We start from the raw sequence: 19165 nt of genomic DNA on the forward strand, positions 1-19165 counted from the left end.
TAACTTCCCACAAGGTCACAATAACTTCTAAAAACAAAATGTTATTCACATAAATGTTCAAAATCATGGGCGAAGGAGTTATACTCAAAACTGAAAACCTTTTCAATACGATTCTCATTTTGATTGTTAAAATTGATATCAAAATTATTTTCATCAACATTCTAAAAAAATTATCTCTGTAACACCATGTTTGGATTCATTTCATAACTCCAGTCTATGACCCTAAGATCAAGTATAATAAGGCTTCGGGCTTTGGGAAAGAGAGAGTTAGACCTATTTGGATGTGGGTAATGTAGAATAAGGGATCCAAGAGTTTGGTTGGTGCTTTGGAGTCGAAGGGTAAAATGGGAAAATTGGTGTTTCAGACTTCTTTTATGAATTAAGGATTTAGTTCGATGTGTTTTAATTCAAAAGTAAGTAGATGGCATTGTAAAGCTCCTCAACACCTTTCCATTGATATAAATTTCATCGAAATCAGAGTTGAAACAAAGAGGTTATGACCGTTTGAAGTGAGGGTCGTTTTGGGTTATGTTGTATACGCTAGGTGTACTCAACATGTATGCTGGGTATACTAGGAATTGATGAAGTACACTTAGCGTACGTAGAGTACGATGGGCTTACGTGATCAGTGCCCATACCCTATTTTCATGGTTTAATCCCTAATTAAGCTCCTTAACTCCTCCAAACCCACTCCATTCTCAGCCGCCACCTCTCCAACACCCGCCCTTGAAACCCTAACCCTATTTTGAGATTTGTGAGCAAAAAGAAGGTGTTCTTAAGTGCATTGGAATGTTCTTGGTGCATATTGGAGAAAAGGAGCTTATTGGAGTAGTGTTGGTTGCATAGGAGCTTATAGATCCATACTTGGTTCAACTTGATCTTTCTTTTAAAGGTAAAAGGTTTAAATCTTGATGATGCATTTGTTAGATCTTGTTAGTTTTGGGTGTTATGAGTTTTTTTTGTCAATTTAGTGCAAAATGTTGAGATCTTAAAAGTTTATGACCTTGTTATGAATAAACTTGGAACCTTTATCCATCTAAACAACATATTGATTCAGATCTAAAGGTTGGAGACTTGGATGTAACGGATTAAGTTGATAAAGATGCACTTTTGGTAGCTTTGAGATTTAATGACTAGATATTCTTTGTTTGGATCATTCTAATGGATAAATTAGGAAACTTTATTCATTATGGAGTCATTAGAAACGATAAAAAAGTGACACTGGTCCCTAGTTTTCCTCCATGCATGGTCTTGGATGTCTTAATGGGTTAAGAAGTGAGAATTTTTTGATGTTGAAGACTTAATAGCCATGCAAGACCATAAATTTGGAAAATTTATGGTTAAGGATATAATTTGAGTGTTGTAGCTAGATTTTGGATGAAAGAGCTTAATGGATTAAGCTCTTAATGCATTAGGATGATGACATCCACGTATACTGGGGGTACCAAAGGGTACACTGTGTGTAGATAGTCCGCCACTTGACTTCAAGTCAAGGCGTAGTACTCCCCGCATACGTGTTGATACGCCCACCGTACTCAACTGACTTGACTTGGTTGACTTTTGATTTTGACTAAGTTTGACCTTAGGGCATTTTGGGTAATTTGATTTATAGTTTGAGATTTGGGTTCCTATTAATTATATAGGTGATCGGTAGAGATAACTATTAGAACAGCAATCGGTGCAACTATTCTTTCATACTTTGACATGAATCTCTTCACTGTACTCATGGGTCGAAGGCACCAATGCCGACACACTGCATTATGTTTTTTAGATGATGAGTGTCTTTTTGACACTGGTTGATATGCTTGCATGCGCTTGTTGTCTTGATAACTCATGCTTATATGTTTGTATGCTTATATATATGGGGTGAAACAGACCCGAGGGCTGATACGGACCAAACACAGCTACAAGATATTATATAGAGTCATTACGGACTCGCGGTTGATACGGACTCGACACAGCTACATGCAGTCATATGGGGTTGGTATGGACCTGACCTGACCGCATGTTGTTTTATGTATATGTATATTGTATATGGTATTTTAAGGAGCTCACTAAACTTTGTACTTACGGTTTCATATTCAGGTTTTTAGATACTTTTGGTTCAAAAGAGAAAGGCCCTACATGACTTGATAGCAACCCCCAAAGTTTTCTGCATTGGCAATTAATGATATTAATTTGATATTTAAATAATTTATTCACTTTGATCTGTTTCTGAACAACTCGTTGTATGATTATTTGTTTTAAAAATAAAAATTCTACTTCAATTTTTTTGGATGTTACAAGTTGGTATCAGAGCCTTTATTTGAGGGATTCAAACACACTAGCGGGTATATCAGAGCTCAAACTAAGGAATTGGTAATCTTTTGAATGAAAATAAGTTTCTAAAATGATTTTTCTAAAGAAAATAAGTTTTTGAAAAGATTTTAATAAAAAAATGGGTGAGATGTGTACAGTCATCCGAGCTTAAGTAACTGATTCCCATAATACCCTACATGTTGATATGATATATTCTATTAATACTTTCATGCTAGGATGAGGCTAGGGATACTTTTATGATTTGCATGATAGATTGGCCAGACATGTGATGCCTTGTAGCCTTGGAGAATTGGATGCTATTCTAGATTTAGAATCTATATTGGTAGGATTTATTGCTAAGTGTATGCTTTAAAAATTGTATACGGGTAGGATCATATAGCCCTAGAATGACTGGTGTGGCCTTATTTTTGGTTCCTTGTTTGGTTGTGGTCCTTAGGTAGAATCTTTTATTCGAAAGTCTATTTGATTCTATATTGTGTATAATTTTCCTGCATAAGGCAACCAACAATGAGAGTGGAAGCTCTTAGCATGTGTTGTAGTAAGTGATCTTGGGATGCCCTTTGGCTGTTCACTAGGTTAGAGTGTTACCGAAAGAATGTTGTTTGCTTTGTGCCTTGTGGAAATATTAGTGATCTAGGTTAACTATTAAGTGAATATGCTAAGTCATATGTTGCAACGGTTAAATAATCTCAAAGTGACAGATTTGATTTTGTTGCGCACCTCTCATTTGAGTCTAACTGTTGTATGGTTGTGTCTTTTACTTGAAGGATTATCTAATCTTTACGACATGTGATTGTATTCATTAAGTAGTTAGCTGGCATTAGTGGGAGTTCTTCAACAGCTGATGGCAGGGTGAGGTCGAAACCTAGCAAAGCCTAGGAAGTGCCTTAGTAGGTTTGGTTGCACTATTTAGCGAGTACTTGGAGTGCCAGTTTGAGAAGGTGACCTGGAGAATTCAAGATAATTCTTGAGGAAAGTATGGATATGTATGGAAGGTAGTATTAGGAACGTACTACTGAAAGCACATGATCAATACTCAGATTGAAGGGAGTCACGAAGAACCTAGGAAGCCTATGGAAAGTGGATTCTTTGAATATGTTCTGATTATTGTACAATTGCTTTTTAGTGTGGTGATGAGCACTCATGGAATAGGTTCAAGCTCTATTTTAGGCTCAGGTGCTGGTATTGAACCGATAAATGAGCACATGCAGCGTTTCATCTCCTCGGAGATCACCCACAACATTTTAGAGCAGACACCTATTATCTTCGGTTTAGTCAAAGAAGAGACCATGTAGATTTTGGATTAGTATATGGGCACATTCTCTACTAAGATTATGGCTATTATCGGAGCTCACATTGTTTTCTGTTCGCAAGTTTCGTACTTGTAGGGCTCTCAACTTCTTTGGGGAGAAGGACCCCATTTCCAGTAGGAAGTGGTTAGCGGATATGGTGAACGCTTTCAGGACAAGTTTCTGCCATGAGGGGGTTGAAGGTTAGATTTGCTTCCTGTGTTTTGATGGCCAGAGCTCGATATTGGTAGGAGGATGTAGATTTCATTTTAGGAGGCGAATCCATTCAGACAATAACTTGGGACGAGTTTGTTACTCAATTTAGGACCTTTGCTAGATGAATACGACTGTGAAAAAGATCACTTCTAAGTTTAAGGATAGGGCTCGTTTGCTGCAGTATCATGCCACAAATAAGGAGATGGAGAAGACGAGGTACCATAATATTCTACGAGACGATATTCGGGAATTTGTTAGCTTTTCAGCTTGTCATACATTGGTAGACATGATAGCTAGAGCCCGAGACTAGGAGGTTGATTTGGAGAACCTTGAAAAGAGGAAGTTAATGCAGATTCAGATCACAATGGGCTAGGCGAGGAGGCCCATTGTGATAACCGGCTATTCTGGGTCAATAGAAGGCAAACAAGTCAACAAAAGTCAAACAAGTCCACAAAAGTCAAATAGTTAGGACATGAAGCATGAATTTATGCCTTACTTTTAGGGTTCTCAGTTTTGGGACCCAATAACCTTGAGATTTTGGTTGTCAAGAACCGAAATCACATGCAATGGCCGAAATCATCTCTAGGCCAAAATCATCAGTAGACCGAAATCCTCACTTAACCGAATTCCTACCTAGAGTGAAATCACATGTGATTTCGTTTGTGAACAATTTGATTTCGGAGGTGCTAGGCTGAAATCACCAATTTGAATCCAATGGTGCTTTTCCCAATTAGATAAAATAAACAAACCAATGCAAACATTACATCACCCTTACCCCTCGTGTATACACACACATACATACATATATATATATATATATATATATATATATATATATATATATATATATATATATATATATATATATATATAATAGGCCAAAGACATTTCCCCATTTCCTCATTTACGTCTTCAAACTCTCCAAATTTTCTTTCAAGAAAGATTTCTTAAACATCTTTAAATCTTCATATGAATTCCCAGGAAACCTCATCAAAAATTAAAAGGAAACTATTCGTTCAAGATTTATTTCTTAGGAATTATTGTAAGTCTCCTGTTAAATATAGTGTTTATAAAATACTTCCATGTTAGTTATCTAATTTACAAACATTATTACGTGTTAAAAACTATTAGAATACGACTACCTTCAAGTGTTCTAACTTAAAGATCATCACCATCACTTCCTTATCCAGCCAAGAACACACTCGAGGTGAGTTCACACCCCCCACATTTTTCAAGATTTTCAATGTTTTAAGGGTGGGGGTGGGGGAAGGGGATACAAGTAAAACACAAGAGAACTTTTGTTAAAATACAAAAATGTTAAATTTATGAAATAGCTTTATTTCCAAATTTGTGAAACATATACATACAAGGTTTTCATTAAAAATGCAACGTTACGAAAAAAAGGTACAAATACACTATGTTATTCACACGCACACACACAGATATATATATATATATATATATATATATATATATATATATATATATATATATATATATATATATATATATATATATATATATATATATATATATATATATATATATATAACGGGTACAATTTTACTACGATCATAAACTATATAAGTATGGTTTATGTGACTTTACCACTTTCGTAACATGTTGAGTAAAAGTGAATAATTATATAAAATACATATATAATTATTTCATTCCATATTATTTTATTATGGTAAAATGATAATGTTCATACAAAGGATTCTCGGTACAACGAAACATTTTTATAAACTATAATAGGTGTAGTTTATGAGCATTCACACTATTTTACCATTTCGGGACAAAGAAATAATTATTTAAAATTATAATTATTTTTACGCTATATAAACACTATGGAAGGATAATACATACATTTTCAAGAAAAAAGGTTTTCATTACACTAGGAGTAAACAAGTCAATACAATTTTGTGAGACATTTGGCTTCACCGTACCTACCAGATTACACATTAAAGTCTTCTATTATAACCAGAGTCTCTTTTACGGAGAGCGTGACACTTGTTTATAGATCTATACGAGACTAACAATACTGCACCTAAACTGTTAGCTACAGTTAGATCAACAGGTCTGTGGTAACAAATGTCGTAACATTCCGACGCCTGAAGAACGTCGTAGCAGGCCAACTAGTTGCTAGCATGGTTATAATAACTCACATGGGTTATCAACTAATACATTTGGTTTACGGGGCTAACCTACATTCAAATGGTTTTATTTAATAACAAAGCTACATTACACTATTTTACCCTACAACTGGTAGTTCTAGAAATATGCATTCAAAGGGTTTTTCACAGATACAACTATAGTACATTATTTTCCAGTACAGTACATCTTACACTTCTGGAAATATACATTTAAATGGTTTTATAATTGTTAAAACTACATTATACTATTCTCCAGTACAACACTACTTGTCATTTTGGTCTTGGGATTTAGACCTACAACTCATTTTACAAGAAAAAATTGGGTTTTCTGGAATCACACTCTTTCATCTTACAAGGAAAAATGGTAGATTTTTCTCAAACAATATGCTTATCAACTCACCAACATAATTGTTGACACCTTTTCAAAACTACATGTATTATCAGGAAATCAGTAAATAGGTACCCATAATGATTTCATTTTAAAGATGGGGCATAACAACTTCACGTCACATATTTTTGGTTATACATATTTGGAAATCAAATAAACAACGATTTGAATACAATGTAAAAACTTATACATTATCAATATGATGGTTGAAAGGCTTTCATCTCTAATTTTCAATTGTTATGGTACTGTACATGAAGTAATCCACCCCGGATGTTTCCACCATTCCAGTTCGTGGTTGTGACAAATTCGTATTAGAGCATTGTTTATAGTGAACTAAGTATATCAAACCACGTAAGATATACAACTATAAATACAATGGAGCTAAAACACTCTACCTAAGAAATATACTTTTAAAAATATAATAATAATTTTATAAAAGTATACGTACATGCATACATATTAGAACAGTGTCATAATAAGAATAACACAAAAATAGAGAGATAAGTCGAACACTATGATTAAACGTAGATAGTTATATAATCATATATGGGATTAATATAGCCTGGTCAACTATATTTATGTATGATATGACTAACATGTGTTTGGGAATGGTCGTAGTGAACAACGAATCTAAAACTTACCAACAACCCATACAAGGAAACTCTAGAACCAAACATAAAAGTTAAAATACTATAAGCGTATTTCAAGATACTATGGAACCATACAACTAGACTCTTCATGTGTTTCTATACCGGTATTCTTGTGCAGTCGACATAACCAAACATATAGTTAAGAAACTCTGTTTCGATAATGCTCGATTCATGATTCTTTGCCATAATTCATCTTCTATACCTTATGGTAGATGTATGCCACCAAAGAAGTCAAACAGGCACAAAAACAACACACCAACAACTCCACTACCACCACCACCTCCACAAATGGACACTGCCATTTTCCAAGCTGCTGTAACAACCGTTATGGTAGCACCATGGTACAAATCAGCACAAATGGTACCAGTGGGTTGGGAGGTGGTACCAATAATACTAACCAGGTAGATAGTCTGGGACACCCAAGGGAATGCTCCTATAAAGACTTCACAAACGGCAAACCCAAATCTTTCAATGGGAGAGAAGGTGTCATTGCTCTGACATGATGGTTCGAAAAGACAGAATCAATGTTCGAGATCTATGCATACCTAGAGGGAAGCAATGTCAAATTTTCGACCTACACTCTTGCTGATAGGTCCCTTTCCTGGTGGAATGGCCATGTCAAATCACTAACCCCCTGGTAGCTATCTCGATGAGGTGGGAGGATTTGAAGATCATGATGCTGGAGGAATATTGCCTGAGGGGCGAAGTACAAAAGCTGTAACAACAGCTTTGGAACCTCACCATGATAGGATCTGACATCGTGACCTATACTGCTTGATTTGGTGATATAGTGGTAGTATGCCCTAGGATGGTCACCCTAAAGAGTAAAAAGGTGGAGCGATACATCTGGGGACTATCCTCTCAAATTCAAGGAAATGTGATAGCTGCAAACCCGTCCACCATTGACAATGCCAAACGCTTTGCACAAATACTTATGGATCATGGAGTCCACCAGGGCTTTGTGATGGACATCCCCAGTAAAAAAAAGGGGGAAACAATGAGAGAAAGTTTTGGAGGAAGAAAAAGGGCCATCCAACACAAGAGCCCACAATGAAACAACTAATTGTGGCAGTCCATGCTGCTATTGTGCCTACCGCTCCAGCACCCACCAAACAATATGCTGGAACTCTCCTAAAATGCAACAAGTGCAACTTTCATAACTATGGAGTCTGATGAGAGATGCACTGCAATAATTACAACAAGAAGGGACAAATTTCCCATTTCTGTAATGTACTTGCACAACAAACCACCCAAGCCGCTAATGCCAGGGTGATCCATGCTTGTTACGGATGTAGTGAAATGGGGTATTTCAAGAGGGATTTTCCAAAATCAAGGAATACCAAAGGCATGGGAAGGGTTTTAACAATGGGACACGAGGAAGCCATAAATGATCCAATAGTGGTCATGTTTCTCCACAATAATTCATATGCATGCATACTTTTCGATAGTATGCAGAAAGGAGTTTTGTGAGCCACAATTTCAAACTATTAGTTAAACAAAAGCCCAAATCACTAAATGAAACATTCATAGTAGAAATGTAAAATGGAAAGGAAAAGAGCACTAATGATATATACATAGGATGTACCTTCACTCTAAAAAACTATTTCTTTCCAAATCGACCCAATGTCAGTCACAGTAAAAAGTTTTGACGTTATCATTGGTATGGATTGGTTTTGTCCTCACCATGATGATATCCTATGTTATGAAACGGCCATTTGCCTTAATCTGCCAAGTGGCAAAACCCTTGTCATTAATGGCGATGAACCCGACACGGATCTATAAATCATCTCTTGCATCAGGGCTCAAAAGTATCTACACAAGGAGTACCATGCATTCTTGGCTCATGTAGTTGACGAGAAATAAGAAGCGAAAGACATCAAGAATATTCCTGAAGTCCGTAATTTTTCCGATGTATTCCCAGAATAACTCAGAGGAGTACCACCCGAAGCCATGTCGAGTTTATAATCGAATTGATTCCCGAAACCACCCCGTAGCCAAATCCCCGTACCGTTTAGCTCCGGCATAAATGCAGGAATTGTCTGGTCAACTGAACGAACTTCTAAGAAAAGGATTCATCAAACCAAACTTCTCACATTGGGGAGCACCGGTCCTGTTTGTGAAGAAGATGGATGGATCATTGCACATGTACATAGAGTATCGGGAACTAAATAAATTCACCATCAAAAATCGATATCCATTACCTCTAATCGAATACCTCTTTGACCAGATACAAAGATTAAGTTACTTCTCAAAGATCGATCTAAGATCCGGGTACCATCAGCTGCGAGTTCAGGATGAAGATGTTCCCACGACTGCATTCAAAACTTGCTACGGTCACTACAAATTCGTAGTAATGCCTTTTGGATTAAAAAATGCACTCACAGTGTTCATGGACTTCATGGACCGTGTATACAGACCTTACATAGACAAATTCGTGATAGTGTTCATCAATGACATATTGGTCTAATCACGAAGAAAGGAATAACACAGACAACACCTTCGACAAGTCTTGGAAACATAAGGGTGGAGAAGTTGTATGCTAAATTCTCGAAATGCAAATTTTGGGTTCGAAAGGTGGATTTTCTAGGTCATGTGGTCAGCAAGGAAGGGATATACATGGATCCCTCTATAATCAAGGAAATCGAAAATTGGGCGACAACAAGAACACCAACATAAATCCGTCAATTCTTAGGCCTTACTGGCTACTGCCAAAGGTTAATATACAAATTTTCTAAGATCGCAAAGCCACTCACCACCTTAACTCAAAAGGGGGTAAACTTCAACTGGGAGGAGAAACAAGAAACTACGTTCCAAATACTAAAGCAAGCCCTATGTAGCATCGCGATCTTGTCCCTTCCAAAAGGGATGACAGATTTTGTGGTTTACTGCGATGCGTCCTAGCATGGGCTAGGTTGTGTGCTCATGCAATGAGGAAATGTCATTGCCTACACCTTGAGACAACTTAAGAATCACAAGGTTAAATACACCACACATGAGATCGAGCTAGGAGCAATAGTATTTGCACTAATGATATGGAGGCACTACCTTTATGGTATAAAGTGCACAATATTCACGGACCATAGGAGTCTTCAGCTCATCTTCGAACAAACGGAGCTTAACATGAGGCAACGACGATGGGTAGATCTACTAAATGACTACAAATGCGACATTCACTATCATCTAGGCAAGGCCAATGCAGTAGTAGATGACCTCAATCGAAAGGAATACTCGGGCCGCCGAGTAAAATCATTAACCATGACCATACATTCATACCTGTTCACGCAGATCAAAGAGGCTCAGCTAGATGCCTTGAAACCCAAGAATGTGGCAAGCGAAACCTTAAGAGGAATGGATAAAAACCTGGAAGTCAAGGGTGACGGAGTTCAATATCTCATGAATCGTATCTGGACACTGAAGTTCAGTGGGTATAGAGACGTTATCATGAACAAGGCTCACAAGACAAGATACTCCGTTCATCCCGGTTCAGACAAGATGTACCTGGACCTCAAGAAATTTTACTGGTTGCCAAAAATAAAGGCATAAATCGCCACCTATGTGGGCAAGTTCCTGACTTCCACCAAGGTCAAGGTAGAATACTAGAAGCCCTTGGGTTTACTATAACAACCGGATATAACCAAGTGCAAGTAGGAGAGGATAACCATGTATTTCATAAACAAGTTGGGCATGAAGGCGCTTGGTCTTGACACCATTTGGGTGATGTTTGAAAGGTTGAGCAAATCTATGTTTCCAACCAATAAAAGAGACTGATAAGAAGGAGAAGCTAAGCATGATGTACATCAAATAGAGTGTGTGATTACATGGTGTCCCAATATCCATTATCTCTGACAGAGATAGTAGATTTACCTCACAGTTTTGGCAATCACTACAAAAGTCCTCGGTAACCAAACTCGACATGAGTACAACGTACCACCCTCAAATTGATGGGCAAAGTGAGAGAACCATTCGGATGCTGGAAGACTTGTTGAGAGCTTCTGTGATAAAATTTATTAAAGTCGGGCATACCCATTTACCACTCATCGAATGAGGTTACAATAACAACTTTCATACTTGCATCAAAGTTGCATCATTTGAAGCCCTCTACGGACACAAGTGCAAATCACCTCTGTGTTGGGCTGAAGTGGGTGACAAGCAGCTAGCAAGGGGGCAAGTTCCTAACAGAAATATCACTGCCCCTGAGATCATAAGGAAGAAAACCGAGAAGATTATCCAAATTTGGGAACGACTAAAAGCATCTAGGGAACGACAAAAGAGTTATGCTGAAAAACGACGAAAGCCCTTGGACTTCTAGGTTGGTGACCGTGTTCTATACAAGGTCTCACCCAGGAAGGGAATGATACGTTTTGGAAAATCTGGAGAACTAAATCCAAGGTACATCGGGCCATTATAGATTCTTGCTAGAATCGGCCCGGTTGGTTAAAAACTTCAACTACCGTGAGAACTCAGTAATGTACATCCCACCTTCCACGTGTCCAATATGAAGAAGTGTCTGTCCGATGAGACTCTTGTAATTCCACTCAATTAAATCGAGGTAAACGAGTGTCTACACTTATTAGAGGAACCTGTGGAAATGATGGACATGGAGATCAAGAGAACAAAACAAAGCCGTATACCAATAGTGAAGGTCCGCTGGAACGCCAAGAGTGGGCCTGAATTCACTTGGGAACGAGAAGGCTAGATGAAACAAACATACCCACATCTCTTCCCTAGCTCATCAGTTCCCACTCTAGAACTAATTTCGGATGACATTCCCTCTAATGGGGGGATAATGTGACAACCGACTATTTTGGGTCAATAAAAGTCAAACAAGTCAAGAAAAGTCAAACAAGTCGACAAAAGTCAAATACTTAAGACATGAAGCATGAATTTATGCCTTAGTTTTAGGGTTCACGATTTTGGGACCCAAGAGCCTTGATATTTCGGTTGTGAAGAACCGAAATCACATGCCATGGCCAAAATCATCACTAGGCCAAAATCATCACTAGACCGTAATCCTTACCAGACCGAATTCATAACTAGACCAAAATCACATGTGATTTCAGTGGTGAACAAGGTGATTTCGCACATAATGTGACAACCCGAAGTTGTTCCATCGCCGAAACCCGTTTGTCCGTAAAACTCGTTTTAATCGAATTATTCCGATTTCATTTTTGGATTAGGTCAATTAAGTTAAGACTTTTATTTGAACTTGTAAGTATCCAAACATATTGGAAACAGGTGAAAAAAATCCCAAACTAGTGATTAGAAAAATTTTAGTTTTGACCATATCGGGTAATGACAACTTAATCGGGTGCGACCAAAAGCCTCGGTTAACATCAGTATCGGATAGAATTCCACCGTGTCTCAAATTCAAACCATATTTAAAGTGAATTAACACTCATTTGGAGCCTTTTCACTCTCTCTCTAACCTCTCTCCTCAATCCAAGAATTTGATCCAAAAATCATCAATTTCAAGCTTCAAAACACCAAGGTAACCATCTTAGCTTCTTGTACATCATTCTTAGCCTTCAATTTCGAGTTCAATTCATGATTTAGGACCTTAAACATGTGTTTACGGCCCTAGAAAACTCTTGGGCCTTGAACATATTTTAAATGGTGTTTTTGAGCCTCAAAACCCTTTCATATCACCATTAGAGCTTAGTTATGGCTTAAGGACTTATTGGATTGGACTTAGGACACCTTAAACTCAACATTTGGGGAGTAAACATGAGTTTACTACCCAATAACAAGCTTGGTCCGTAAACACCATTTCATGGGGAGTAAACTCCTTTTTGGGTGTTAAAATGCAACTTACACACCTCATAAGCCCTAGAATAAAGTCTAGAAGCAACCACAAACAAGTTAGGGACCTTAAACTTGATTAAAACAACTCCATAAGGATTTCACGACTGTAAAACCTCCAAGAATGGGTTCCTGGGACATAAACTCCTATAAATGGGTTGTTTGATGCCCTAAACTCACCCCTTGGCTTGTAAAATTGAGTAGAATCAATTGTGATTAATCATTGACCTTCAAAGCACTTAAGATTGGAGTGGGTGAGAATTTACGGCCATAAACAGTTAGTTTACTTCCGTAAACTCATCAATTGGTCCATATGGTTAAATTAATTCGTTGATAATGCCCTAGAACCAAACCTAGCAGCACCCCTCATTTGATTTAGGGCCATTTAGCACATAAAAACACCCCACCATGAGTTTACGGCCATAAACTCATGGGAATGTGGTGTTTAGGGCCGTGAACACTCCTTAGAGTTTACTCTTGAGGAGTAAACTCCATGTCCAAGCCATTCATGTCCATAAACATTACCCGGGTCACTCCAAACACTTAATTTGAAGTGTTTTCGAGTCTTGGAGTGTATAATCGTATATGATTAGTGTTTTAAAGTCTAATTAGATACATTTGTGTATCATTTAACATTACATAGGAACCTCGCATGTTTTCAAGCCTTGATCCTACGTTTAGCATCCCAGTCGACACCTTCCTAGTCCGGTGAGTTCATACCCCTACCCTTTTTCTTTGTTTTTCACTATTTTCTGGGGGGGAATACAAGCAAAGTACAAGTAATACTTGTACTCAAAACTTGTTTTATAAGTATTGTGTTTCATACTACATATGTTTTTAACACTGTTAATCATATCAGATAACCGTTTGAACTTCCAGATTTTCATTATCATAGTATTTGTGAAAAATGTTATAAATTGTCGTATTTTATATTTTCACAAATGATTTCAATATTAAATAGTTAAAAACATAATCTTTGAACTTTGAACAGGAAACTTAATATAATGTTTTGTTCTCAGTAACACTCCACAGAGATACGCGAGTGGAGGATAGTAGATAGAACTTTTGTATTGTCCTTAATAAAACACCCCTAGACACGAGTGTGAAGGACAGGTATATATGGAACTTAGTCAGGTCCTACTTAGTACTCCCCCTAGACAGGAGAGTAAAGCACCAATATAATAGGATTTCCGTATTGATAATTTCAGTTTTAAATTCATGAATCTTAAGATTGGAGACATGTCCTTTGCAACACCTCCTAGGCACAAAAGTGGAGGACCGCCCCCTAACCAGAATCTCCAGAAAGGGGATAGCATGACTTGAGTGTATAGATCTATACGGGACTGACTATCCCACACCTGGCTACTAGCTACAGCCTAACTGAAAGGTTCAAGGGTGACAAATGTCATAAGAAGATATTGGCCCCGTCTCGAGTCAAATCTAGTATGTAGTATGGTTATGGAACTCGCAATCAAGATTATGAAAACTTTATACTTATTTATTAGTTTTATATACGTCTTAAAACTAATGTACACTTAAAGGTAACCAAACTTTCAGGAAACTTCGCACACACACAGTTTAAGTATGGTAGATACTTGTACGTTACTTTCAAATTCGATAACACTACACATCTTTCACATTAGGAAAATATAGGATTTTCCTGGGGTAATCACAATTTGTAACCAGAACCCTATAACATAACAGAACAACTAAGCTTTACTTTTAAGAAAAATATGGGATTTTCTTGGGTCGTAACATTTTCAGAAACAAAAAGGAATCTTGTACATTTTTGTAATAGCAAACCGCTTATGAACTCACCAGCTTTATGCTGATTTTCAAACTGCTTGTATTCTCAGGTTCGACTTAGACAGGTACCCCGCGTCCTTTTACAGAAGACGGAGCGAATGGATGTCACGTCTTTCTTTTGTTTAAACTTATGTATTTATGAAAACTTGTACTACTTTACTTTCAAACTGGTGTAATGAAATCTATGTAATGTAATGTTTTGTGTTTTACTTCGCTTAATATGTACATTGGTTATGATATTCACATGAAGTCACCTCCGCCCCGAGACGTTTCCGCCTTCGTTTTCAGGGTGTGACACATAACTCATAACAGATAGTGGCATACTAGACAATTATCACAAAGACAAACATCTCAACCATAATCAACGACTAGTTGGCCGACATTGCTTCCTTTGACCCACTTTTACTGGAAGCTAACTCACCTCAATATATGGGAATAGCTGCAAAGACTACTTCTCTGAAATCAACAACTCTCAAACTCCTACACATAAACAATTCCTTTAATTATCCTTCCATACTCATGACCCCTTCAGGGTCAACTTTTGTCAGAGTCAAAGTTAAAGTCAACACCCTTGTCAAAGTCAACCTCTTGGTCAAAGTCAACGTCCCGAGTTGACTCAACTCGCCGAGAAGACCCATCAACTCATCGAGTTCCATAAATTAGAAAACTCAGAAACCATGATCCAACTCGTTAAGTTCCTCCTATCCATAGTATCACCACTTTTCCTTTCTACTCGTTGAGCGATCCTTAAAGTTGTCGCGCTTTTCCTTTTATAAAATCAGGACATTTCGACCTAACTCGTTGATTTCCTCCTTGAACTCGTTTTTCAATCTTGAAAACCCAAAAAGCATGGGCAACTCTCTGAGTAATCTCCTAGACTCGTCGAGTTTGCTCAGTAAACAGAAAACATCGGGGGACCGTAATCCAACTCGCCGAGTTGGATGAGCAACTCGTCGAGTTCTCATAGTCTAAATCCATTCAGCCAATTCCAATCGAGTTCAATGCTTCCAAACCATAGATTTGGTCCCCTAGGGATGATATATCATGTAAAGTTGCTAACTTTATGTCCATTCATGGTTTCATTAAGCTAAAAACACAAAATATAAGCTTAATAAGAGGTCTATAGCAAGGAGAAGGGCTATGAGTTGATAAAGCTATCAACTTTATGTCTCTTTAGCCTATGAATGTCTATATCTGAAGTTATAGCTCTAGGACATGCTCATTTCCAAGAATAGACTCCAAAATAAGCTACTAAAGACACTAAACTTCTAAAAGAAGAGATATATCAAATAAATAAGCAACTTTTCAACTTTATACCTTAATATCACAACCGTAATAGAGAAATCCGTAGGTCCAAAGCCTCTCGCTTGAACCAAGCACCTTCAATATCAACTCCTTCAACAAAGCACCAAGGAAACACTCTCTTTACACTCACACACACTCCAAATGGTCTGAAACCATTAGTTAGGATTTTACAGGACTGAGGGGGCAATGAGGGAGGCCACAATGAAGCATTACAGACTTTAATTTGGGTGACGTGACATCCCCATTTTCACGGTAAAAAAAGACCAATTTTGTTTATGCTTTTTAAAAATCAGAGTACTTCTTTTAATAGAAATGTTGTGTAATTTGTTCACAGTAAAACATGATAAATACATTATCAAAGGATTACCGAAGAAAAATATTTTTATTTACTATAAAACATTTGGGATGTCACCGTCAATATAGAAACATAAGCATAGACAGAACTTACATTCATTATCACTAGTGATTTATATCTCCTTAATCTCTCAGTGTAATGTGACTTCATATCAACACATGTGATATAAATAAACTGAGTGGGTCAGGTTGGGAAAGCTGGTTAGTACATAGGGTTTTCAACCCACAATAATATAATTATTATGCTTAAACATCAAAACAATCAACCCAATTACCCATCCTTGTTAACATCTTTACTCTACCCTAAGAATCAGCTATTCCCCATTCATTCATTCCTAAGAGTTATCCTAAGGAATTGGCATAAAATCCATCATTGCCAGGGTTTACTCAACATGCACTAAATTCATAGTTACCAAGGTTTTCTCAACAGGAACTAAATCGATAGTTGACCAGGGTTTGCTCAGCAGGAACTAAATTCATAGCTGCCAGGGTTATCTCATTTATCGACGGTATCGTTTCCGAGAATCCACTCGCAATACATGTCAATGAGTATTTATCTCGTTTATCGATAGTATCATTTCCAAGAATCCACTCGCAATACATGTCAATGGGTTTTTAGAATACATCTGGTGAATACACAATTCAAATAACACCTAAAGGTTGCGAGCCTGCTAGTGTTCCACTGGACTGTCTAGAATAGTATGTGGTTGTCATCCATTCTCTTCTAGACGATGGGGCTAACACTTAGGTAAAAGGCTTCACCCGTGGTTCACCTCTCACCTTTATCTCGTGGTCTATATCACCTCTCATCATTTTGTTTTTGTCACACAACAACTATTTCATCTACCCATGTTTTACCCAACACATTTTCTAGATATAAAATACATATATAGTTTAAATCATTTAAAACATGTATAAAAATATTTCACCTAGCATAGACGGAAAGTATATAGATGTGTATAGATTACCGGGAGCTGAATAAGGTAACGGTGAAGAACCGTTACCCACTCCTGAGGATTGATGACCTCTTTGATCAGTTGCAGGGAGCATCTTGGTTCTCCAAGATCGATTTGCATTCAGGCTATCATCAGATTAGGGTTAGCGAGGAGGATATACAGAAGACCACGTTATGGCCATTATGAGTTCGTGGTGATGCCGTATGGGCTCACCAATGCTCCTGCCGCATTCATGGACCTCATGAACCGCTTGTGTAGACCGATGTTGGATCGGTTTGTGATAGTTTTCATTGATGACATCTTGGTTTATTCCAAGACTCAGGAGGAGCACGAGGAGCATCTGAGAGAGGTTTTGGAGACCCTGAGGAGGGAGAGCTTGTATGCCAAGTTCTCCACATGTGAGTTTTGGTTGTGCGAGGTGCAGTTTCTTGGGCACCTCGTCAACCAGAACGGGATTTCAGTAGACCCGGACAAGGTGGAGGCCGTGATGAGGTGGGAGGTTCTGAAGTCTCCATCTGAGATTCGGAGTTTCCTAGGATTAGCAGGCTACTATCGGAGGTTCATTCAGGATTTCTCCAAGATAGTCATACCCCTGACATGGTTGACTAGGAAAGTCGTGGTCTTTTGATGGGGGCCTGAGCATCAGGCAGTGTTCAAGACTCTGAGGCAGAGATTGTGCGAGGCATCGATCTTAGCCCTGCCCGAGGGCGTGGAGAATTTTGTGGTATATTGCGATGCGTCAATCACAGGCTTAGGCGCAGTATTGATGCAGAGGGGGCATGTCATTGCTTATGCCTCGAGGCAGATGAAGCCTCACGAGGCGAACTACCCGACACATGATTTGGAGTTGGGGGCGGTGGTCTTCGCTCTTAAGATATGGCGGCACTACCTTTACGGGGTTCGTTGTACCATTTACACGGACCACAAGAGTTTGAGGTACCTCATGGATCAGCCGAATCTGAACATCAGGCAGCGTCGGTGGTTGGACGTGGTGAAGGATTATGATTGCGAGATCCTTTACCACCCAGGGAAGGCCAATGTGGTGGCCGATGCACTTAGCCGCAAGGCGGCGCCGATCAGAGATGTGTGTTTTACTTCCATGTTTTGGAAGAAGTTTCATGATGAGTTGGGCACTCGTCTGCATTTTAGCACTGCCTTTCACCCGCAGACGGATGGCCAGAGCAAGCGGACCATCCAGATCCTTGAGGATATCTTGCGGGCATGCGTGCTGGATTTCGGTGGTAGTTGGGATACCTATCTTCCTTTAGCTGAGATCTCATACAAAAACAGCTACCACGAAAGTATTAACCCTCCTCCCTTCGAGATGTTATACGGACGGAGATGCAGAACCCCGATATGTTGGGGAGAGGTTGTCCAGAGGGTCATGGGAAGCACTGAAGTGGTGCTCTAGACGACAGAGAAGATTCAGCAGGTCTGGAGCAGGCTTCAGACTGCTCAGAGTAGGCATAAAAGTTACGCCGATAAGCGCCATTCAGACTTGGAATTTCAAGTTGGGAATATGGTTCTTCTGAAAGTGTCGCCATGGAAAGTCATCATCCGATTTAGAAAGCGGGGTAAGTTAGGCCCAAGATACATCGGTCCATTCAGGGTTGTAGCCCGGGTGGGCAAGGTGGCGTATAGGTTGGATCTACCAGCCGAACTCAGCCAGATCCATAGCACTTTCCACGTCTCTCAGTTGTGGAAGTGTTTGGTGGACGACTCGACAGTGGTGGCTTTGGAAGATATTCAGGTCGACGACAGTCTAAATTACATCGAGCGGCCTGTGGCAATCCTCGATAGGAAGTCGAAGGATCTGAGGAACAAAAAGGTGGAACTCGTGAAGGTGCAGTGGCAGCACCGGAAGGGTTCGGAGTGGACTTGGGAGCTGGTGGAAGAGATGATGGAGCACTACCCCGAGCTACTTCGGGAT

This window comes from Lactuca saligna, chromosome 4 (genome assembly GCF_052625555.1).
Source record: "Lactuca saligna cultivar CGN05327 chromosome 4, ASM5262555v1, whole genome shotgun sequence".
NCBI lineage: Eukaryota > Viridiplantae > Streptophyta > Magnoliopsida > Asterales > Asteraceae > Lactuca > Lactuca saligna.